The 24841-nt window shown below is 35.7% G+C and overlaps 1 long non-coding RNA gene across 1 annotated transcript in view; it reads left to right on the top strand.

Moving 5' to 3' along the window:
• The window catches only part of LOC139827063 (uncharacterized), a 184418-nt gene that overhangs the window by 81861 nt on the left and 77716 nt on the right, over positions 1 to 24841 (top strand). The window contains exon 2 of the long non-coding RNA XR_011737248.1: positions 13277 to 13377. This is a non-coding gene — a long non-coding RNA (uncharacterized lncRNA). The remainder of the gene's footprint in view (positions 1 to 13276; positions 13378 to 24841) is intronic.

Here is a 24841-nt window from a genome sequence, read left to right as displayed (position 1 = left end):
TCACCCTTAGAGGGAGGACTCCCCACACTCTTCTCTTGCTCCAGAGAGCGGTCCCTCCCAGGGGAGACAATCCTCCACAATCTTCTCCAACGTGAGTCCTTCCCATGGGCAAAGTTCTTAACAAACTTCTCCAGTGTAGGTCCATTCCATGGGGTGCACTACTTCAGGAACAGATTGCTCCAGTGTGGGGGGTCACAAGTCCTGCAAACACACCTGCTCCAGCATAGCCCCCTCTCTCTCCACAAGTCCACAGGTCCTGCCAGGGACCTGCTCCAGTGTGACATCTCCACAGGGTCACAGCTTTCTTCAGGCATCCATCTGCTTTGGCCTGAGGTCTTCCATGGGCTGCAGGTGGATATTTGTTCCACCATGGACCTCCATGGGCTGAAGAGGGACAGCCTGCCTCACCACGGTCTTCACCATGGGCCGCAGGGGAATCTCTGCTCCAGCACCTGGATCACCTCCTCTCCCACCTTCTTCACTGGCTTTGGTATCTGCAGAGTTGTTTCTCTCACATATTCTCGCTCATCTCTCTAACTGTTGTTGTTCCATGCTAGAATTAAGTTTAATAAAAATTCACTATGTTGCGGGCTAGGAAATAATTATGTGGTTTTCTTTGTATTTACTACTTCTTAAGAAATTTCAGAGGCTTTTTGATGCTTGCCACCCATATGTCACTCAGCCTGAAGTCTTACATACCATCTCACATTTTTTCTTATTGTATACAGAAGAACCTGAAGTGTGCAATTAGCTGTTATCTGTTGTGCTTACGTGGCCACAGTTCACAAAAAAATGAATAGGTTATTTTATGTAGAACTTTTTTTCTGTAAGGCAGATAAACTATTATTTGACCTGCAACTTGTATTCAATACACATCTTTTAAGTTCTTGAGCATATAAAATACAATTTAATTGTCATAACGAATGGTTGTTCATGATCATATGGCATCACAAGCACATACGTTTTGTGGAGAGTAGCAGAAGCCCAACGAAAAGTTGAAACATTTGAGTATGCTCAGAGTGACACCAGGAACTATAGTAGTCCAATAACTTGTCCTGAAAACTAAATGCCAAATAACACAGCTAGTTGCCTCTTTTTCTTACAAATTAATCCCAAACAAGTAAATAGCTGACCTAATTCTGAAATGAGTACATGTAAGAAGGAGTAGCTGTGGCAGTCTTAATATCTCTGTTCTAGGTAGGTAATTCTTTCTTGTTTTTCTGTATGTGAATCAAAAATAATAATTGATAGGGTTTTTTTGTTTGTTTGTTTGTTTTCTTAAAGAATAGGTTATGCTCAGTGAAAACTTAACCTCTGACAGCTACAGTCTCAAAAGGAAAAAATTACTATCTGCAGGAACACCATGCGGTGTGCAGGAGCACTAGGTGACCTGGTATCACTCTTTTTCAGGAAGCCACTTTCTTCTTCACTTCCTTTAGTGCTCTATAACCAGTGATTCTTTGTCTGATTGGATGTTAGCCACCTCAGCAGCTGTCTATCCTTGTTAATTGAGGAAAACATCCACTGTAAGCTGAAAGGAAAAACAGGTGTCTATTTTAATGAAGCTCAATTTACCTCAGGATTAAGACTACAAAAAAAAAAAAAGAACACTATGTTTACCTTCTTCCAGTCAAGATCTTTGGAAACATAATAGACATTTCATCTGACAGGCAGAGGATTGAGGAAAAGATTTGCTTTGCAGACAGAAAGTGTTGTCTCTGTACACAGCTAAAACAGATACGTTACGTGAGCCTTGTACATCATGATAGCTTTATTCTAAACACGAAGTTTTAGAAGAAAAATTTTAGGGAAGCCTATCTTTGGGGAAAGTGATGTAATTGTTACTGCATCTGTGGAAATCAAAATTTGAAAACCCAATAATTTTACTTTTTTTTTCTATGTAATATGTAAACCAGCTTTCATAAGACAAGGGTAAGGAGGGCTTCATATAATTCAGCTTCAGTACTCTCTCATAGATTTAAATCACTTGAGGTTTGGTGACTTTCATCATGTACCTAAAACTTTTTTATAAAGGCAAGTTAATGTTGTAATATTTCCCATTACAATGGAATCGGGTTTTGTAAAATACGAGCAGATCAGGAGTGTAGTATATTGTTTAATACTGGCTACCTTTTGAGACTTTGTATTTTCAGTGTGTTAGTTTAATGTTTCACTGTATTTAAGAGAGAATTATTTGCCTAAAACGTAATTCTTGTCGCTTCTCACTCAGTATGACCTCTGAGTTTTCATTTTCTATCCCCATAAAACTGCAGACTAAACTGAAACAGTGATCTGCTGGAAAATGTACCTAATCTACTTCTAGCAAAATATCAAAAGGTAATTCAGCTAATAATATTGTATAAAGATTGTACTTCTCAAAATCCGCTAAATGACCACTGCTTCTGGTAAGTCCCTTTGCAATACACTAGCAATCCACATAAAATAATTTTGAGAATTCCCTTGTGCATAGTAGAAACCCATGGTGGTATTAAATCAGTCTTTTTACTCCAAGTGTCATTAAAGTCTGCAGGTTTTGCTGGCATTTGGACTTTACTTGGGATGAAGTCTTACAGGGATTTTTCTTGAGCTAAAAGAAAAGTCTCAGAGCAGTGTTCAGCATTATAAACAATTCACCTTCTTGCAAGGTTGTCAGGCACCAAAAGCAAAGCCAAAATTCCACAGAAGTATCAATTTGTATGTGAGTGGTTCCACACTGTCTAGTAGTTCTGAGTTTTGTCTTAATGGTACTTGTAGAGCTTTTTGTTCCAGAGCTGAAAAACTAATATTGTTAAGAATTGAAAAATGACTTTAAATGTTGTCAAAATAAATTCATGGAAACCCCATAGATATACTACTGTTTGAGATCCAGTATATCCCTCTTGCTACAGAAATGCATATTGAATGGGATTACTATAATGTCAATCTCATTTTCTAAATGGAAAGTGTTATTTGGTATTTGCTACAGTGTTAATGCTTGGTCTTGGGAAATTCTTGCCTTTGTCATTGTTGAGAGGGTATCTTAAAAATCTGATTTTCAGAGTCTTAATGCATATCCGTGTACAGAATTCTAAAATGCAGAAAACTGGAAGCGTATTTTAAAGTGTAAAGCTCAAAATCATAGTCCAATTAAAATTGTGTCCTCAGCTATAGTTCTTATCAGAGCTTGCCTTTTTCAGTTTTCAAGTCTGATGATTAAGGAGCAGGCAGGCAAATTTTTGTAGCACTGACTTCAAAATATTTTGAGTTTTTAATACATTTCAACTGCTTGTGTGTTTTGCTTTCTTTTAATGTCTTGGAGATCTTCCTATGTAATTCCTCATGACTCTGTGAGAGAGCCTGAGCTTTGATTTTGGTGAGTTGCTGAGTATTTTACCAGCAGTAAGAGCCAAAAGAATTACCCATCTTCTTGCACAAATTTTTGAATAGTGTGTAAGAGAAGGGTGAGCAAATAATACAAAAATCCATTCTTTGTTATAGTTGAATATTTTTTTCCTGTGGTGATTCTGACTGTATTAGGTACTTAATCTACCTAAACCATAACAGTTATATTTTAATGATGTTCACTGTATGAGGTGCAAAAAGACAGAAAAATCATGCTATATTGCCAGACTGCAGGAATGTCTTTCTTTAACAAGTGCTTATGAGAAAGAGATTTTATTTTTGTTTCTGTATAACAGTGAAGAATCTTATTGTAAGAGCTCTTCTTTAACCCTCTGCCCTGGTTCTAAGACTCTTCCAGAGTTATCAGTGTTTTAGGATATAAGATCCCAAATTTTACCTTGAGGCCCTAGAACACCCTTACCTTAATCTTGGCCTACATTGGATATATTATCTAAAAAGTCTTCACTATCTCCTCTCATTTGCACTAGTTTTGCCTGGGCTGTCTCCCTGAAAGTAGTTTTGTTTGTTTGTTTGTTTGTTTGTTTTTTAAAAAAACACTTTCTTAACTTGTGTGATTTTCTTTTTGTTATTTTAAGGCTGAACTTTTTTTCAGTGTCTTCTTAGACCAGTCTTATGTGAGATTCCACCCTAAGTAACGTATATTGTACAATAGCTGAAATTAACTCCCTGAGAACTCATACAGATTAAACTGCCTCTACTAGTCACAGCAAACAAACACAATGAATCGGGAACAGAATTGGACCTGTAAAATTGCATTACTGAGCTCTTCTCTCACCTAAGACAGGTTCATAAAGTTAATGATTTCTTTATTTTCCTGTGTGAAGTTTCTGGTTTTGTTTTAAGGTTAATTTCAATAGACTTGAAAGACTTTAAGGCATTGATTATTGAAATCTCTGGAGTCCAAGTCATTAGAGAGATTTTCCTTTGCGATTCTTCTTGCTACTGTAACTCAGATTAGTGGTGAATGAACCCTGCTGAGAATAGTTGGAAAACAATAAAATTAGCTAAATCTCATTCACCTTTCAAAGATTTTGAAATTTAATCTTTCAATGAAATTGCTTCCACAGCTTCTTGCTGCAGGAGTTGCATTGTATGACTTTTGATCTTGTGTATTTATCTGTCTGTAAACTAGGTGATACTTGATCCATTTTAAAGGAACTGTAATAATGATATTTTTCACATGTTCCTAATGTTTCAAACTGTGGATGAAATCTACCAAACTAGGGAGATATGACAACATGCCATTGAACTCAACAGGACCTGTTTCACCAGCTACTTAGCCACTCAATGCTGTGGGAGGTGGGAGTTTCTACCTCTCACAGTGAGAGGCAGCAGTTTACAAGGACAAAAAAAAATATGAACTTTGCTGTTTTGACCATGTTCTGTTTAAAAAATGAAAGATTGTCACTGAAAACTTACTGACAGTCCCACAAGGAGGAAGAAATAAAAATTGTGTACAAAATTGCAGTGTTTGTTTCAGTGCAACATAACAATATGCTGGTGAGGACATGTTTACAAAACAAGTCAAGCTGTTTAATAAATATCAGAATACTAATGCTCTGCAGGTATCTGATTTATTGTTAAATTCAGTCTTTTATTGTTGTAGGTAACCATTAATGTTTCTCCTAGTTATATTAAACCCTATTTCTTTATTTCTTCACTAAATTACATCATTAATCTTAAAATGCTCTATTTTCAATAAAAGATTCTCGTATGTTCTTTTAAGGTTAATTTTAAATGTTTCAAAAGACTTAATGTATACAAACTGAAAAAAAATTACTTCCTATGTGTGTAAATTTATTTCATGTTTTGATGTGCATCTTTCATTTATAAGATACTTTAGCACAATTTCATTATCTTATATAGCTAATCAAGAGTACAGAATCTAGAGATTTGCTGCCTGGCAATTAGTTTGATATAAGATATGTTAACATTGCTGATGCAACATGAACAACCAATTAACAATGAGGTGACCTTTTTCTTTCTTTATACGGTTGTCATTCAGCAGTGCATCTCTAATGAGAGTCTTGAGCTCCTGAGAGCCTCTACTAAAAAAGTATTGTCACTTCCAATGAACATTCTGATGGCTGAAGTAGAGCTTTTGATAAATGAACAACCTTGCTCTCTGGGGCCCATTAGGAAAGGTGTGACAATGTGTATCACTTAGGGAGCTTAAGATGTAGAAATACATTGAAATAAAGAACATTGAACTCCAAGCTGAATTATACAACCACCACTTTGTATATAAAGGTAATATGATATAAAGAGATCACAAGCAAATAAACAATGTCTCTCTGTATAGCACTCACAACGGATTAAGTGGCCATGAAATGCAGTTTATTGACAAAGATAATCAGTCATTTTGGCCTAAAATAAGTTCAGTATAGTGTGAAATAAGACATCATTGTGCTTCTCTAAACCCTGCTATCTTGACCACAAAAGGGAGAAAGTCCACTTATTCTCAGAGTGCACAGATTGTTTAGGTATGCAAATGTATTATACATCTTTCTTTTGTGAATTTCAGAGACCTTGAAGTAACCCTGTTATTTTTGTGAACCATGTGAACATTTTCATACACTTGAGAAAATCTACATTAAAACCAGTCAGATTGGTGTTTTGATGCATAAGTATCTGTCTGTCTGATTTGTTGGGCTGCCGTGTGGTGAGAAGAGCTGAAAACAATTTGTCAAAAATTCAGAGAAGGACTTTTGCCACTTTTTCTGTTTGTATGGAATCTGAAAGTATCCTCTCAGAGGAAGAGAGGAGAACTACATTTAGGAGACTGATGTTCGAAGTATAAAGAAAATTGGATAGCCCAAAGTGTCAAGCTAAAACTTTCACAATGGGGAAGTTATGAGTCAATTAGAAATAGAAAGTTCATGAAACACAAAGAAGATATCTCCAAGGTAAGTGAAAGACAGAAGATAAAACTGACACGTAACAGAGCTCTAAAGATAAGTGTATAAAAAGAAAGATGTTAGGGGCCACTGGACAGGTGGCAAATGAATAAAGTGCTCATGCTGCCTTTCATCTTTCCAGAAGAGTTTTGAGGAAGGAAGAAAAGAAAGAAACTGTCTGAGAGGGGAATGATGAAAGACAACAGATACAGATCTTTCCTTAAAGGACTGACATTAATGAGCCTGTAATGGGCATATTAGACTAAGTTATCTTTTGCTGAAATAAGTAAAGCTAAGCAGTTATACTAATAAGAAATAGAGTATCAGGAAGAGTCAAAAGTAAAATATGAAGCTCAGGACTGCTAGTCATTTACAAGCAGTTTGACCACAAAATAAGTATAATTTAGGATTGTGGGACCTTGATATTCTCAGTTATCTTGTTCAAAAATTATCTCCTCAAAGATGTTGTAATTCTTGCACAAAGATGGTAGTGATATATATGAACACATAATAAATTTATGTGAAACATTTCTATTTTTATAGTAAATATAAAAAGTTATGACACTTTTCTCTTTAACAGAGGTTTGCCTGTTTCTGTGGTTGAGAAACTCTTCTGTTGGATACTTGCTTTGGCTCTTGAAGGCAAGCATGACAACATAAAACACATAAATTACTTCAGTGATATGTATTAGACAGTACATGTCACCAAAGTACTCTTTACTGGGTAGCTCAGAGAGATGGAGAAAAAGTTTTGTGTTTGTTTTAAAATTTTGAAAATTTGATTAATTTTACAAAAAATACCTTCTAACTTTGTTCCTGCTCTGTTGCTATCTGCCAAACCACACATCAACCTTGACAGCTGAAGTTTAAACTAAAGTAAGGTAACTAAGCTGCAGCAGTTTAGGATGAGTTTTGATTTGGCTAGGTTTTGTCTTTGAAATGTTTTACCCAAAGTGTCTTGTGGAGTCATTGAATTCAGGATAGAATTTTGACAGACATCTTCCTGGACCACCTGATGTCTTGCTCCAAGTCCTAGTGTTCCTAAGGTCTTGCTTAGAAGAAATCATGTAGGAAAGCTAAAAACCTGGATCCAGTACCCATGGAAACATTGAGAACCCTGCCTGTAGGCAAGAGATTCCTGAATGTGGCATACTGTGACTGCTCCCCTGGGAGCCAGACACTCTGGGATTCAAGGTCCACAGTTTGAGTGGCTTGGTCATGTTATAGTGTGTGAATGTCTGTTTTGTGAAATCACAGAATGGTTGAGGTTGGCAGTGATGTCTAGAAACCATCTAGTCCAAACCCCCTGCGCATATCAGGGTCAGCTGGAGCAGGTCATTCAGGGCTTCAAATGCCAGGTTTCAAATATCTCCAATGATGGAGATAGCACAACCACTCTGGGCAACCTGGTCCTGTGTTTGACCACCCTCACAGCTAAGTCTTTTGTCACACTTAAATGGAATTTCCTGTATTTCACTTTGTGCCTAATGAGTCTTGTCCTGCTACTGGGTGCCAGTGAAGAGATTTTACATGTCTCTTTACGCTATTCCATCACGTGTTCATTCCTTACTGCTTGGTATGCCTTCTTTTGCAGCTTAGGCTGGCACCAAACTATACAGAAGGAAGAATTACAATCTTTCCAGTGCTTCTACTGCAGAGCTATAGTTCAAACCTTGAAGACTTGTTGTTGGCTACAACTGCACATGGCTGACTTATGTCCAATCTTTCATCCACCAGTACCCCAAAACACTTCTCTGCAGGGGTGCTCTCAGTCCCAATTTAATCTTTACTGGTGTTTTATCTGCACTGGCTAGACCAATCACATTTACTTTTTTTCCCCTCCTTGATGCATGGTTTTGCCAGTAATTTTCTTTGACTAATTTGACTATCTTATTAAAGCACAGTTGAATTCGTATCTGTAAAACGAGTTGTTCTTTTCAGTAGCAGAAACTGCTAGTAAGTTACAACGAGTACATATAGCATGTACATATAATAACCTATTTCAGTAGTTTCTAGGTTTGTTTATCCATAGCTCTCACCTTATAACCTTCATTTTAGAACATTATACATGAGGATTAACAACTGGAGGGTTAGAAACATACCTCTTCCGTTATTTGGCCCCTAGAGTCAGCTCTTTACCTTGTCATAGTTTCATTCGTCACTTTTGTTTCCCTAAAAAAATTCATTAACAGTAACCTTTCTAAAAAGATTTTTCAGTTTCTGTGACTCATTAGAGAATGAGTCTGCTTCCCACATTACAATTAGCTAATTTTGAGGTGTGCTTCACATAATAATTTTTTCCCCAAAACTCTTAGAACAAGAATATATGTTAGAATCTGTCTCTAACAGTATAGTTTGCTTTCAGAACTGATATGAAGAAATATGTAAAAAAAGTAGGATTTTTTTTCCTTTTATCATTTTCTTGTTTATAGGTCTGAAGAAATAAAACAAACAAACAAACAAACTTTGTTTCTTCAAGAATCAAGGCATATATCAGCCTCTGTATATATGTCAATACTACAGCGATGGTAGGTTAATGTAACCATCATAGCCTTTCAATCACACAGTGATTTGGAAATATATGAAATGAAAAACAAAACAAAACAAAACAACCAAAACCAAACAACAATCAAAAAATCTAACTACAAATCCAGATTAAATGCTCCTCAGTGTTAGTGAATATTGTGTTTGTCCTCATGATCTTTGTTTTAATGAAATACATTAACTGACAATGTCTTGGCTGGATTTTAATTTCAGCTGTTCATAATCTGCATTTTTAATGACTTCTTTAGTGTGCACCTTCATCTGAAGGATTTTATTGTCATTCTAATGTGTGGGAAAAGCATCACTTTCCATCAGCTTCCTTTTCAAAACATCACATACAGGTTTCCCTGTGGTGTGTCTGCTTCAAGAATCAAAACCAATAATAAGTATAATACAAATGTTTTTTAAGAACAGAACACTATATATACTGTAAACTAATAGGGCTTGTGTATCTACATAATTATATATAATCCCCACAACACAATTTATTCACTTTAAAACCTCTTAGAGCTCAGGTTTTTTAAGGTTTCTAATTGTATTCTAAGGTACAGGAAAGTTATGAGATCAGGACACTATGAACTATGACTTGTGATAGACACAAGAAATTTCATCTAAAGTACAATTGGTTGTACTGGAAACACTATGTACCATCAACATAGTCCTTCCTGTGGATGCTACAGACACTCTACTACCATGAAAGCTTATCTTGGTTGATTTTCACTGCCTTAGTTGGAGATGTATCTCATAACATTCAGATTTAGTCTTAAAATATTAAGTCTGACTTTTCAGAGCTAACTAGCATTTCCAATAAAATTGTCTGGTTTGAGGTATTCTCATCCATGAAAGACTGACTCATGCACTGAATGTAAGATGCAGAATCAGACACATGAATGGAATAAGCATGAGACAGCTGAGTGTTAACACACTTGGTAGACAGCTGCAAAAGCCAGTTTGCCTACTAGGGGCACTGCATGTTAAGAGTGTATAAGGAGAGTGTTGTAAAAGGAAATAAGTTTTTAATGATGTAAGGATATGTGGAGGGTTTTAAATTTATTTTTTTTTCTGTTCGTTCCTTTAAAAAAATGTAATGCTTTTTTTAATACGTTTTTTAAAACTGTCATTTAGATCTGGGCTTTTTCTTTTCTGATCAGTGTGGTTGTGATCTCTACCATTTTGTTTCTAACACATTCATTGAGTTTGACTTGTTTAAGACCACATTAAGAGTTATATCTGTATTTGCAAAATGGCTATGCTAATTCAGAGCTTAGCCACATTTTGTGTTTGAATGCTGATCAGCATGGTGTTATATTTTTGTTTTACTCCTCTCACTTCCGTTTAATTTTATCACGTATCATTGAAAGTCATAGATATGATATGCTTAACTCCCAAAACTATAGTGAACTGGCATTCAGAGGATTTTGCTTTGGCACTGAAAGCATGTGTGTTTACAGAATAGAATTTGTAATAGAACACACACGTTTACATTTCTTACATGAATATTTATCAAATGCTTTTTCAAACTTGGAATATGTTTGCTGCAATATCTTTGGGTCAGTACTAATAATAGTGCCATATGCCTGTATATTTCTGAACCAGGTGGCTGGCAATCATCTATAGTGGTCTCCAGATGAGCAGTAGTTCAGTGACAACAACAAAAAAAACCTCTTATAATGCACAGACATTATTATGAACAATCCCCGTTTTCTTCTTTGACTTTCTTGTTCAGTTCCAAATACTATTTGCATATCAAACATGCTATTCTTAGATGACCATTTAGAATTGGATAACTGGATTTTTTAAAAATATATTATTGAAAGGCAGATGTTACTAAACAAAGAACATTAAAGTTAGCATTATTCTCTACACAGTGCTGCTTAAGTTGCTGGTATTGTACAACTCTTGGAAGAGTTTGCAGACTAGTAGGTGCTTTTTCGTGTATTTCCCTAAACTTACATGTATCTCTATAGTCAGAACAAACTTATTTCCCTAACTCTTCTTCGTTCTATCAGTTCTACTTCAGAGACAGTCCAGATGCTTCCATTTTACCTAATATCTTTCTGCACCTGTGATATATGTTGGTGTTTGACAAGAACCTATATTCATTTCCATTCCTTCATTGATTAACAAATAGCACAATTCCAACTGCGATACTATTAGAGAAAGAAATATTTTTCATGTCTGTCAATCAGAGGCTGTACGTCACATATGTGATTTTTTTTTTCATTCCAACTTATATTTTCTTTCCTGGGACTTCAAAAATTAATTACAGCCAGGAGATAGAGTTGCTCTGAGGTTTTCAAAGACTTTTCTTCAACATAATATCTGACTTTATATGTACAAATCTTTTCCTCACAGTATTTAACTACAAATAAAGTAGTAGGGTTGTTTTAGGTATTTTTTAGTTTGCCTATCAGCTATAATTTTTGAGTTACTTCAGGATACCACTGTGTGCCTTTTTGAGTTTTTTTTTTAACATATCTATAATAAATACTGTGTATAATATTAATTTCTAATTCATATTTTTTCCTAAGGGTCTCAAAAAAAAAAAGTTTAAATTATTTCAGTGGGAGATTCATACTCTAAGTGAGGGTATATGGAGTTGTCTATTTTCCTTGAAGCTTGAGAAATTAAAGTGACGCAGAGACAGTTTACCTGAGTTGGCCCGTTTTGGTTTGGTTTGGTTTTTTTGTACAGACATAGATACAAAAAGAAATTTTTAAGAACATGGCAAGTTCTGATATTAATGCAATTTCAGCCTGAGAAGAATCATAGTTTTATTTCACTCATAAATATTGAACTTAAAAAACCCCTATTGTTTAAGAGAGGAAATATTTCTGTTTATGGATAAAGTTGAATTAGTACTGGTACATGTACAAGTTCTCTTGTGTGAGACTCCTAGACCATTTTAAATTTGATTTTTTTTTTCACTTTGGTAAGTTCCACTTTTCTCGTACTTTAACTCAAAAAACCCACACAGTGGGTTTGCTAATACAATATTATGTTTATCATATTACCTGGTGATATTGATCTGTGCTGTATACTTTGGTAAGAAACCTGTAGAGACCTATATTGTCTGATACTGTCACATGAGCCTATGTCTATTAATTCCAAGCCTATTTTCCACATAAAAAGTGATGTTCAGTACCCAACTGGTGAGTGACTTTCTGAAGTCTGAAGTTCTTTGTCTCTTACAAGCATCTACCCAAGTTCAGCAAGCTCTATGACAGAGACAGTGTTTTGGGGATTTTATGCATGTTTAAACAGGAAAGAAACAGCTGAATTATGCACATATTCTGTTGTTGTGTTGAAAATGTTTGCCTTTGATACACATCTTCAGAATCAGTTATTTTGCCCTTTGTTGTAGAAATTTGTTCCTAAAGTAGGTATGGCCCTTTTACATTACCCATAATCTGAAGAAGGGTATGAGAAAGAGCAAAGCACAGGCATACCTAGACAATAATGGTTCTTTATAATTTATCATGGTATTCAAGAGTGTTTCCTATATCTCTTCTATGAAATGCAATATCAAATATGAAGATGGAGCAACACACATAACAAAACTACTGAAATTTAACATAACGTTTAGGTTGCTTTATTAAATGTATAGTGAGAATTCTGTTAATGTTTCTGCCTGTTCTGTGCAGTGTACAAATTCTTAGCCCTAGCAGGGGATAAGAACTTGGAGGAGTTCAAATTCTTCTCCAAAATTCTTCCTCTTGTCTCCTGTACCATATAATGTTAAATAAACAACCTGAGTCCTTCTCTGCTATAAAGCAGAAATATTTTTCTTCCCAAAAAACACCTCAAATTTCATTTCTGTTTTTGGAAACAAGCTAAAAAGAGCAATTTTCCAAGGAAAAAAAAAAAAAAACTAGATGATCTTTAAAGGTCCCTTCCAGCCCAAAATATTAATTATTCAGAATGATAATTCTATCATTCTCTTATCATTCTAAATGAGTTGCATGCAAGTGTTTGTTGACTAGACCACCAAAACACTTCAGTACATAAATGAAAAACATATAATATACTGCTATGGTTCTGCTCCATTCTAGTTAGAAAAAAGAATAATTCAAATTCTGTCTTGCACTTTCACAGCTTTAATCTTTATATGTGTATGGAAATGTCACTGCTCCACTGAAACAATGAGGGGTATGTGTATGAATTCTCCCAGAACAGTCACCGCATGTAAAGTTATTCTGCCCCCAAAATATCCATTTACTATCTGAAAAGTTCTTCTCCTCATTAATTACTCTTTCACAGTATGTGAATCAACCCATGCTAACACCAGAAAAGACAATATTAACCTGACCAAGTCTAGCTATTTAGTTCACAATAAAATGATTTTGTAAAGTGAACCAACTGGTAAAAAGAGAGAGAGAAAAAAAGTCTTCTGAAAGATTTACATAGATTTCTTTTTTTTTTTTTCTCTGCAGACTCTTTTTAGTGAAGCAGTGGTACATTGGATGTCATTGTGTGACCTTGGCACTTAATGTCAAGCCCTTCAGATAACTGCTAGATTTGGCAAGGTTGAAAAGTAAGTGAAATATTTAACATTAAAGTGAATCACTTTAAGAAAACGGAAACCTCTGGTTTTAGTAAGTACTGTTATTAATATAGTGTACTGAGACATTTGACAACTACAAGGGGAGCGGCTCCTTGCAATTTATTTCAAAACATATTGTTTTGCTCAATTTCTTTGTGGTAGTTTCTAAGCTGTGAGTTAATAAAAAACCAAACATCTACAGAAATAAAATAAAGAAGTGGAATTGTAAACAATTTTTTCTCTATATGACTTGAGATCATTAAAACAAGAACTCAAGTTTCCAAATCTGTTGGATGTAATAGGAGGGCAAATGAAAAGTGAAGTGCTTTGTATAACTCTAAGAAACCTGCTTCATCTTTGGATTTTCAAATAAGGCTAGTGTAGCTCTCTTTTGATTTATTGTTTGTTTGTTTCTAAAGCAGAAAAAAAACACCAACAAAATAAAACAAAACAAATAAAAAATGCCAACCTTAATTGAAATAATCAAGTAAAATGTAAAGAGTTAAATAAGCACAAAGCTGACAGAGCTGTCATGTCAGGGCTTTGTCATTTGCATGACACTGAATGTCTTTTGTGAAACAAGCCTCAGGAAAAACAGTGTCATCAAGTATACTGATTTTATTAGACATAAAATTTAAAATAATATGTAAAATGATTACTGAAAACATTAATATAAATCAAGAGGATTTAAATTAATGCTATATAAATCAGCATATCTTTTATCTCTCAGAAAGCCCTTTTTCATCCTTTACATATCTGTGGGTCAGATATTGCCTCAAGGAGAAAGTTCATGCATAATTTAAAAATCACCATTTTTGTTTCTGACGAGAACAGTAAGAAGAGCTTTCAGAGCTAGTTATAGAAAATGTGTTCCAAGGAGTATTGTTTCTTAAAAGAATACTTTTCTCTTGAACTGGGGTCACCAGTACCTTTTAGACAGTGTCCAGAGGAGGGCCATGAAATCCATCAGAGGGATGGAGTGCTTCTGCTGTGAAGAAAGGCTGAAAGAGTTGGGCTTGTTCAGCCTGGAGCAGAAAAGCCTTAAGGGACACCTTATTTCAGCATTTCATTATACAAAAGGGGTTTATAAGAGAGTTAGGGAAAGACTTTTTACCAACGCCTATAGTGATAGAACAAGGGTCAATGATTTTACACTGGAAAGGAGTAAGTTTACATTGGACATACAGAAGAAATTTTTTGTGATAAGTGTGGTGAGACACTGGAACAGGTTTCCCAGGGAAGCTGTGCGTCTCCCATGTCTGGATATGTTTAATGTCAGCTTGGATTGAGCTTTGAGCAACCTGATCTAATGGAAGTTGTCCCTGCCCATGGCAGGTGTGTTTGACTTGATGATCTTTGAAGGTCTGTTCCAACCCAAATCATTAATTCTATTATTCTATTGTGTGTCTCTGTGTTTGAAAATACTTGGAAAACATTCCAAGTCTCATCTTTATAGAGAATTCCTGATCCTTGTGATTGAAACTGCTCCCTTCACTATGTGAAAAATGCTGAACAACGCATAAAACAGAAAATGTTTTAAAAATCCTGTTCTAAACTATGTAAGCTAATATTTAGAAAAATATTTTATCACACTGTTTTGAAGCAAGCATTTTCCTGCAATGTTGTATCAACATTATGCATATCCCTACATCTTTTATTCTTCTTATGATTGACTTTTCTATGCCATTCATAATGAAATCTGGCTCGAATGTCTTTTTCCACTAGCACACAGTGATATCAGAGAGCTATTTTAATCTTTTTACTTTCCTGTTAACTTCTAGTTTTATGCTCATTTCATATCTGTTTAAATATCTTCTGTTGATCTTTCCCTTATTGACACAGAAAAATCCAATTTCAATTCATAACACTAGTAAAATCTGTTGTTGAAAACTTTGGTTTTGACCAGAAAGTAATATCCCTCTTGATTTAAAAGTAAGTATTATTCATGTGTTGCTTCTAATGTTCTACTGACCTGCTATGAAAACATGCAAATCTATAGAGTAAAGAACTGGAATTAAGGAATTTGGACATCCATAAACCCATGGGTCCAGATAGAATGTACCCATGGATGCTGAGGGAGCTGGCTGAGGTCATTGCTGGACCACTCTCCATCATCTGTGCCAAGTCTTGGGAAACGGGAGAGGTGCCTGAGGACTGGAGGAAAGCAAATGTCACTCCAGTCTTCAAAAAGGGCAAGAAGGAGGACCCGGGGAACTATAGACTGGTCAGCCTCACCTCCATCCCTGGGAATCTGATGGAACAACTTATCCCTGGTGCCATCTTAGGGCATATCAGGGATAAGAGGGTCATTAGGGGCAGTCAGCATGGCTTCACCAAGGGGAAGTCGTGCTTGACCAACCTCATTGACTTTTATGAGGACATAACAAGATGGATGGATGATGGCAGAGTGGTGTATGTGGTCTACCTTGACTTGAGTAAGGCATTTGACACAGTCTCCCGCAGCATCCTTACAGCTAAACTGAGGGAGTGCGATCTGGATGACCAGGTAGTGAGGTGGACTGCGAACTGGCTGAAGGGAAGAAGCCAGGGAGTCATGGTCAATGGGGCGGAGTCTAGTTGGAGGCCTGTATCTAGTGGAGTGCCTCAGGGGTCAGTACTGGGGCCTATATTATTCAATGTATTCATCAATGATTCGGATGAGGGAATAGAGTGTACTAACAGCAAGTTTGCTGATGATACCAAGCTGGGAGGAGCGGCTGACACACTAGAAGGCTGTGCTGCCATCCAGCGAGACCTGGACAGGCTGGAGAGCTGGGCAGGGAAAAATTTAATGAAATATAACAAGGGCAAGTGTAGAGTCTTGCATCTGGTTAGGAACAAACCCAGGTTCCAGTATAAGTTGGGGAATGACCTATTAGAGAGCAGCGCAGGGGAAAGGGACCTGGGGGTCCTGGTGGACAACAGGATGACCATGAGCTAGCACTGTGCCCTTGTGGCCAAGAAGGCCAATGACATCCTGGGGTGTATTAGAAGGTTAGTTACTAGGTTAGTAGGTCGACAGAGGTTCTCCTTCCCCTCTGCTCTGCCCTGGTGAGACCACACCTGGAATATTGTGTCCAGTTCTGGGCCCCTCAGTTCAAGAAGGACAGGGAACTGTTGGATGGAGTCCAGCACAGGGCAACCAAGATGACTAAGGGAGTGGAGCACCTCCCTTATGAGGAAAGGCTGAGGGAGCTGGGGCTCTTTAGCTTGGAGAAGACTGAGGGGTGACCTTATTAATGTTTACAAATAGGCGAGTTTCACGAGAATGGAGCCAGGCTCTTCTCGGTGACAACCAATGGTAGGACAAGGGGTAATGGGTTCAAACCTGAACAGAAGAGGTTCCACTTAAATTTGAGAAGAAACTTCTCAGTGAGGGTAACAGAACACTGGAACAGGCTGCCCAGGGTTGTTGTGGATTCTCCTTCTCTGGAGACATTCAAAACATCTGGATGTTCCTGCTCCGGCAGGTGGGATTGGACTAGATGATATTTCGAGGTCCCTTCTAATCCTCAACACTCTGTGATTCTGTGATTCTGTGAAATATGACGCATCTATTGTGAGCAATCACAATGTGAAAAAAAAGATGCTAACTGGACCTTCTAATAACTGTTATCTTAACAAGAATTTTAACAGTTTCTACTGGTGGCTTGATGTCTAACTAAAGGAAAACTGGAACTGGATACTTCAGTGGAACTAAATTAATTATTATACAAGGCCTATATTCACTCAGTTCATTATAGGTATCATTATTTAAAAATGTATAGTTCTCTGTCAAACTGCAATATACTTTGTGGAAACAGAGTTCATGCTTATCTTGGAACTTTAGGGAATGTGACACAACAGGCTTCTGTCTGAATCTCGTAAGCGGAGTAAAAATCATCATAATGAAAGACTATAACCTAGAATAATAAAATCACTAATTGTGCTTTAATATTAATGTTAAAAACTGAGAGTGGAGAAGTGTCCTCAGAAAAAACAAACAATACTACCTATATTGTACCAAAGTAGCAGGAAATAGAAACCACAGACCTACTTTTACAATGATGTTGTTTTTTTCATCCAGATTAGTGTCAGTTAATTATTGCACTATACTTTTATACCTTTTTGAAGCTGTTAATAGCTCCTGACAAAACTGAGCCTAGAATCTAATAAGACTTTTAGGTCTTTATGTCCATTCATGCTCCCAATAAATAGAAAAGTCAAAACTTAAAAAAATAATTCATTGGATGAAGAAAAAGTAAGGATTACTTAGGAACCAAGCATTCAAATAGTGTTAATAGGTATTACCATCAGTTATTCCACCTCTAATACTTGTGCCAACAAATACAGGTAATTTTTTAATGAGGTGATGGGGACAAGTTTCTGTTATGTATTCCTTTTCCAAAAAGCTTGCTGCCCTTTAGTAGTAGCTCATTCTTCAGATAAGGTGATTTGCTAACAGATTCTTAATACTTTTTTACTCAAATTTACTTTCTTCATTAGTTGACTTCCTCAGTCACTGTTAGCAATCGACTGTCATGCAGTTGTTTCTCGGCCATTTAATTTCACTTACACTTGACTCACTATTATATTATGTTATTAATAAAAACAAAGGTGATTATAATTCAACAGAGAAAATAATTTTCCTGAACTAATTGTCAGTATAAGAATATATTGGCAATATCAGCCTTCTACTTATTTGTCAGGAACATGAGACATACTTTTTCAGGTGCTGAATCTTGATATTCAGTCTTTGTGTGTGACAAAACTAATTCCAATTCCTACTGTCTCTGGTCATAAAAGAATTGTGACAAGTCCTTACTTTCTGTACCTTCAAATCATGCAGTGTCTCACTGTACATGATCTGTTTTATCTATCTACTAGTATTGTACTACATTTTGAATAAAATAACATTATATGCTGTGTCTAGTATAACCATAAATTCATCTTTTTGCTTTAACTCAGGAGTTAAATACTTAACAAAGTGGATTTGGCATATGAAATCACTTTCTGGTTTCTACTTTGATATCTTATACATAGATGCTAATAAAATCACCAACACTTACATCCGTGTTATATTACATACACCAGAAAGAAAAATATATGAAGTGAAAATGTGCAACATATTTTACTTCTTTGGCTATAAACCCTGTGATGTGTTTCAGGGTGCGAAAATAGTGTTTCTTGATGTATTTCAGGAATAAATCCTTTCTATCTGATTAAAATGCAGATGAGCATCATAAACTATTGTAATTTGAAAGGGTTGATCTCCTGATGCAATCTTCTTCCATCTGCTTAAAGGGAATGTGCTACAATTACTGAATGCAATTTAGGTTCAGATACAATCCCCCTAACTGAAAGTCTCCATGTGAATGAAAATACCTTCTTAATACTTCTGAAATGTCTAATATTTTAAAAAATCCTGCAACTTTTTAAGAAAATCATTGTTAGTTATGAGAAATTATGGAACTTTTAGTGAAAATCTTTGTGAGAACAAATGGAAAACCTGAAAGACGCTGAGATTAGGACATAATCTTGTACTCAAATCTTAAAATACTGCTAATGTTAATTCAGTAATTTTTAATTCTCAGATGGTTTACTTAATACATAAGGAGAGATATAACAAGCCAGAAGTCAGTGTAAATGGCTTAAAGGCTTTTATTTTTCTGTGCTTTGCAGATCATCTCTTTGTTTTATTGACTGCTGGCTAGCATCTTGTATTATACAGTTACATGACAAGACTTGTTTAGGGAAGGGACAGGATCCCAAACTCTCTTATCTCTGATCGTTGTTGTTTTGTTGTAAGGACCTAGAAGTAGCTTGTAGAGACTTCAGCACACTATAAAAATCAATAAATGTGAACCTTAGCATACCTATATTTATAAAATAGTAGGGGACACACAAATTTCTTGGATTAATGGTCACTAGCCAATAGAGACTAGGAAGCGAAGAGTTAAATTACTAAAAGTGTGTGAGGAGAGAGTGAAATGTCATCAAAAAGGTAACTTCCTATTTAAAAGATGTTGAATAAACAGAGCAGTAGTTACTTTTTAAAAATATATATTATTATTTGTTAGGAAGAATAAGAAAACTGCCATTTTATTAAAATACTTTTTACAGTTTCTGCAAAACAAATAGCCTCCTTTGAAAGCTGTCATGGAATGCAGTGATCAGCAGTGGTTTGACATTGAGAAATTAAGCTTAGTTATCTAGTGGCAAGAAACCCACTCAATAAGCAGAAAAAACCTATATATAACACAGCTTGCAAAGAAAAGTATTATTTTGTAAAATGGTTGCCTGTCAACAAGAGCTTTCTTTATAACTTCTGTTACTGAAGAAAGTCATTTAATATTCCATTCCCTCTCTTTTCAGTTGATTTTTTGTAGCCTATTGTAAACTAATTTTGCAAGTGTTCTTTTTCAAAGAACACCTGGATGATGCTTGATCTCCAAGATTATTTTTTTTTAATCCCTGGAGTTACATGATCATGCTTATCTCCTGAGCAAGAACTCTTCATGCTAGAGCACTACACCCTTGAACACTAGAAAGTCATATCTTAAGCTGGTGGACAGAAAAGCAGAAAACATCATGGAAAAACACCTATGTAGAAGAAAAAACGAAGACCTAGAAAGTATATTATGATTTTTTTTTTTCTCCTTTAAAAAGGCAGGGAATAGGATAGGCCTGTTAATTTCTGGAACTATGAGGAAGTAACCTAATTTTCCTAGCCTTTAACCATTACATAGGAATGAAAATTGGCAGTGGTTGTACAATTAAGTTAATGGCTGACACTATGTGATAGAAATTACAAAGAGAGGGTGAAATAAAATGGGTAAATTGTAACTGAATAGTTTCTGATATATTAGAAAGAATATAGCCTGAATAAGGCTAAGTTTGCCAACTTCTGAATATGATAAAATAAGTGCTAGCATAATTGTCTAATAGGAATTTTTTCAGCTTTCTAGTCTAAACAAGAAATAATCTTGATAACTGTCTCAAATTTTGCTTCCTTGCTGTGTCTTTTAATATCTTTGTCACACATTTTTTTTATATTCTATTACTGTTACTGTTGGCTTTGTACTCTCATGTACTGTAAAGCAGACTGGAATTTTGTGAAACTATTTCTTTCCTACATCATTGTGTGGAGTTGTACAAAGATGGGAAAAATGAATATGTTAAATCTCCTCTTAGGAAAGGGATGACTTGCGGATAATCATAAGGTGCTTCCTGTCTACTGAGGAGATGAGGGCTTTGCGGGTGCTGCATAACAGAGGTTTTAAAATATGTAAGATTTTTTTTTTCTCTCTTAGTAAAGAAAATGCACTTTAAAAGGCTAAAATATTATTTAAAGTTATCTTCTTTTTCCTCTTATCAGTACCAGAAGTTACAGATTAGATACCTCTAAAGCAACTACATACTAATTGTTCTAATATGCTTTTTTTTCCCTTCGTTTCAATATACAATTTCCATTAATATAGCATGTAAAACCAACCTAGGCATACACACACACAAACATATATACATATATATATATATAGATAGATAGATAGATAAATAGATAAACAAAAATGACCTGGTTGCAGAGAGATGATATAGCTGAGAAAATCTAATTTCCTTGCTTCCTTTTGCAGTCTTGGCTGTATATTACTTGTAGTTCTGTTGTACCATAATTTACTGATCTGATCCCTTCATGACTTAATTCAGCCTAGTAAAGTTAGATCATACCATAGGTAATTTTATATATATATTCTGCATACTAGCATCTCAGAGGGTTCACTCTAATGCCAGAAGTGAGGAGGCAACACCACATGGCAAAAGTGAGGGAGGGAGAGGGAAACTGAAATGGGAAAGAAGTGAAGATTTCTTCTTTTGCAACAACCATTAAGAACACATATTTTTAATACTGGATTACACCACAAATAATGTTTTTTTTTGCCAACTGTTTATCAAGCAAACGTAGCTTGCTTGAAGGTTTGATTAAGTGGCCTTTAGCTTTCCTGAAACTCCAGCCACTCTAAAATTGTAAGAAAAAATGTTTCTTTATAATTTTATATCATGACCAATTCAGGATTGTTTGTACAAAAAATATCTTTAAATTAACTTCTGTGTTCCAATATTTCTAGTAATCAATACGTTTCCTCAGGTGTTATGAAAACATGCTCACTCAGCCCTCATGAATGCATCCCATTAGGGTCCTTGGATTTAAATATGTCCAGTTTGCTGAAGTACCTGCTGACCTGATTTTCTGCCATCATGGGTACATCTTCCTTGCTCCAGAATTCCCCCTTTGTCTCTGGGGCTCAGGATTTGTGGTGGGTTTACCTTGCCTGGACGCCAAGTGCCCACCAAGCCACTCTTCAACTCCGCCTCCTCAACTGGACAATGGAGAGAAAATACAACAAAACACTCGTAGATCAAGATAGGGACAGGGAAATTACTCAATCATTAGTCATGGATAAAGTAGACTCAGCTTGGGGAAATCAACTTCATTTATTGCCAGTTAAAACCAGAATAGGATAATACAATATAAGAACAAATGCAAAAACATCTTCTTCCTAACCCTCCCTTCTTCCCAAGCTCAATTTCCCTCCTGATTTCTCTACCTCCTCTCTCCTGACATATTCTCACCACTCTCTCCTTGCTGCTGTTGTGCAGCAGATTTTCTCTGTTCTTAAATATATTATCACAGAGCTGCTACCGTTGTCACTGATTGGCTCAGCCTTGGCCAGAGATGAGTCAGTCTTGGAGCTGGCTGGAACTGGCTCTGTTGGACATGGGGAAAGCTTCTGGCATCTTCTCACAGAAGCCATTCCTGTAGGCCCCCCTCTACCAAAACGTTGCTATGTCAAGCCAATACAGGATTCCTGAATACAGGTCTTGCTAACAAAGACTGAGATGAAGAAAGCTTTCAGTACTCCAGTCTTTTCTAAGTCCTGTGTCACCAGGTCCTCTGACACATTCAGCCTTGGGCCCACATTTTCTTTAGTTTTCCTTTTGTTATGGATGTACTTATAGAGGCCTTTCTTCTTGTCTTTGATATCCCTGCCTAGATTCAATTCTGGGTAGGTACTGTCTTTCCTAATGCCATACTTGCATGCTCAGACAGTGTCTGTATGCATCCCAGGTTACCTGTTCCTTCTTCTACCTTCTAGATACTTCCTTGTTATGTTTGAGTTTATTCAGGAGCTTTCTGGCCATTTGCCTGTCTTCCTGCTTTTTGGAATGCACTGCTCTTAAATATATGACTTTGATTATTAACCAGCTTTCTTGGATCCCTCTTCCCACCAGGGTCTTATGCCACAGAACTCTTCCAAGCAGATCCTTGAGAAGCCAAAGTTTGCTCTTCTGAAGTCCAGGGTTGTGTTCTTGCTTTTTGCTTTGCTGCCTCCTTTCAGGATCCTTAACTCTACCATCTCACAGTCACTGAAGACAAGGCAGCCTTTAATCTTTATATCCCCAATGAGCCCTTCCTTTTTTTGTGAGTATGAAGTCTAGCAGAGCACCTCTCCTTATTGACTCATCTATTACTTGGATCAGGAATTTGTCATAATTTCTCTCCAGGAACCTCTAGGATTGCTTATGACCTGCTGTGTAGTCACTCCAGCAGATATCAGGGTAGTTGAATGAAGGTCTGTGAATGTGAAGGTGCTCCCATCTGTCTGTAAAGACACTCATCCACTCATTCTTCCCAGTCATGTAGCCTACAGAAGACATCCACTTCAGCGTCACCCATACTGGTCTTTTCCTTGATCTTCACGCACGAACGAAAAGATAGAAAACAGTCATTAAAACCAAAGGTAGGCCCATGTTACTGCAATTTGTTACCGAGATTGTTGGTGAGTTCTAGACATACTAGTAGAGAGGCTCCATGAAAACAACTATAAATTGAGAATATTTTCATAAAGAATTAAATTGCTTATATGACTGTTGTTTTTTACCTTAAAGCAAATAATCTTTAATGAAAACAGAATATACAACTTGATGTAAAATAATATAAAATTAAACTCCACCAATCAGAAAAAGGATATATAATCTCAACAAACTGAGATCCATAAACTCATATATGTATGAAAATATTTTCTTATGGATAAAACTTTATTTGAAGCTTCTTTGTCCATCTTCTGTTTCCTTAATGATCAAATTTCTTTCCAGAGGCTATCCAAGTATTACAGAATAATTCATTTAAACCCCACATGTTTATATAATGTGAAAATATCTGGAATATTGTTTATAGCACTTAAATACAAGTCTTTCAGTTTTGAAAGCAGGGAATAGTCAAGGAAAAATTCTCAATTTGTGCTCATTAAAACTGGGTAGTCTTTGAAGAATGGTCACAAATAATTAAGACAGTAAGAGAACAGTCATCTAATTGAAGATAAAGGTAATTTACAGATCAATATATTTGTTCTTCAACATAACATCATAGCCTCCTAAAAATAACAGGCTTGCAAAATCTCATTTTCTTAATCCAATCTAAATGACAAGATGATTGAATTAAACTTTGCCAGTTCAGTTGTTTATAAGGCTGTGTTCATGAGTGTTCATGCACAACGAAAGGTAAAGTATTATTAAAGTATCGAGTGTCAACATTTCCTAAAATTACCAGATCAAATGAAAACTATTCAGCCCACACCAACAACATACTTATATCTAAGAACCTGTTATTATAGTACCAGATTATGTTTATGCAATTATCAGATATGACAAGAATCTGCTCTAGCATTACAACTACAATATGAAATCTTTCCTTCATGTATTCATATTGCATTTTTGTTTCAAAGTATCTTGAAGTATAAATGATAGCTTAGATATGTCTAAACAAAAAATGTTGAGGCTTAATGAAAACTAACTGTAGCATTATGATTGGCTTCAGTGTTACTTTTAAAATAAAAGTAAAATGAAAATACCAACATTTATCCATGTGACAGTAGAGGAATATAAAGTGGAACATTAAAAAATGTTGACAAGGGATAGAACAAAATCATATTTTCACAATCAAACCATGGCAACTTTGCAGCTCTGGTAAATATATATACATGTATGGATGCTTATTTAGATATTTTAGATGAAAATTTATCCAAGTATGTATTTTATGTGATTTTCTTTCCTTTCCAATATCAGTGATAATATCAGAATAATTATCCATGTATCATTTCTGTTTTGTTATTCAAGTATTACAAAGATAATATTATTTTTTTGTCTTTTTAAAGTGGGATATAGTCTAGATTGCTCACTTGTACAATTAGCATAATGAGAAAATAAAAATATGTTTCAAGATAATTTGGTTTTTTTTCTGTGCATGAAACCTCATTTAGATTAAGTGGAAGGCTACTATGACAGCACAGTGTACAAATTAATTGTTTAATGAGGAAGTGTTAGGATCTCCCAAAACGGTCGTGAGGCAATGATACTGTTCTTATTTCCTTTATCAAATGGAAATAATAGTATCATATAGGTGTACCTACAGCACCAC

This window comes from Patagioenas fasciata, chromosome 1 (assembly GCF_037038585.1).
Source record: "Patagioenas fasciata isolate bPatFas1 chromosome 1, bPatFas1.hap1, whole genome shotgun sequence".
Taxonomy (NCBI): domain Eukaryota; kingdom Metazoa; phylum Chordata; class Aves; order Columbiformes; family Columbidae; genus Patagioenas; species Patagioenas fasciata.
Note: the sequence above shows the minus strand (reverse complement) of the source record. Positions and strands in the feature narration are given on the sequence as shown.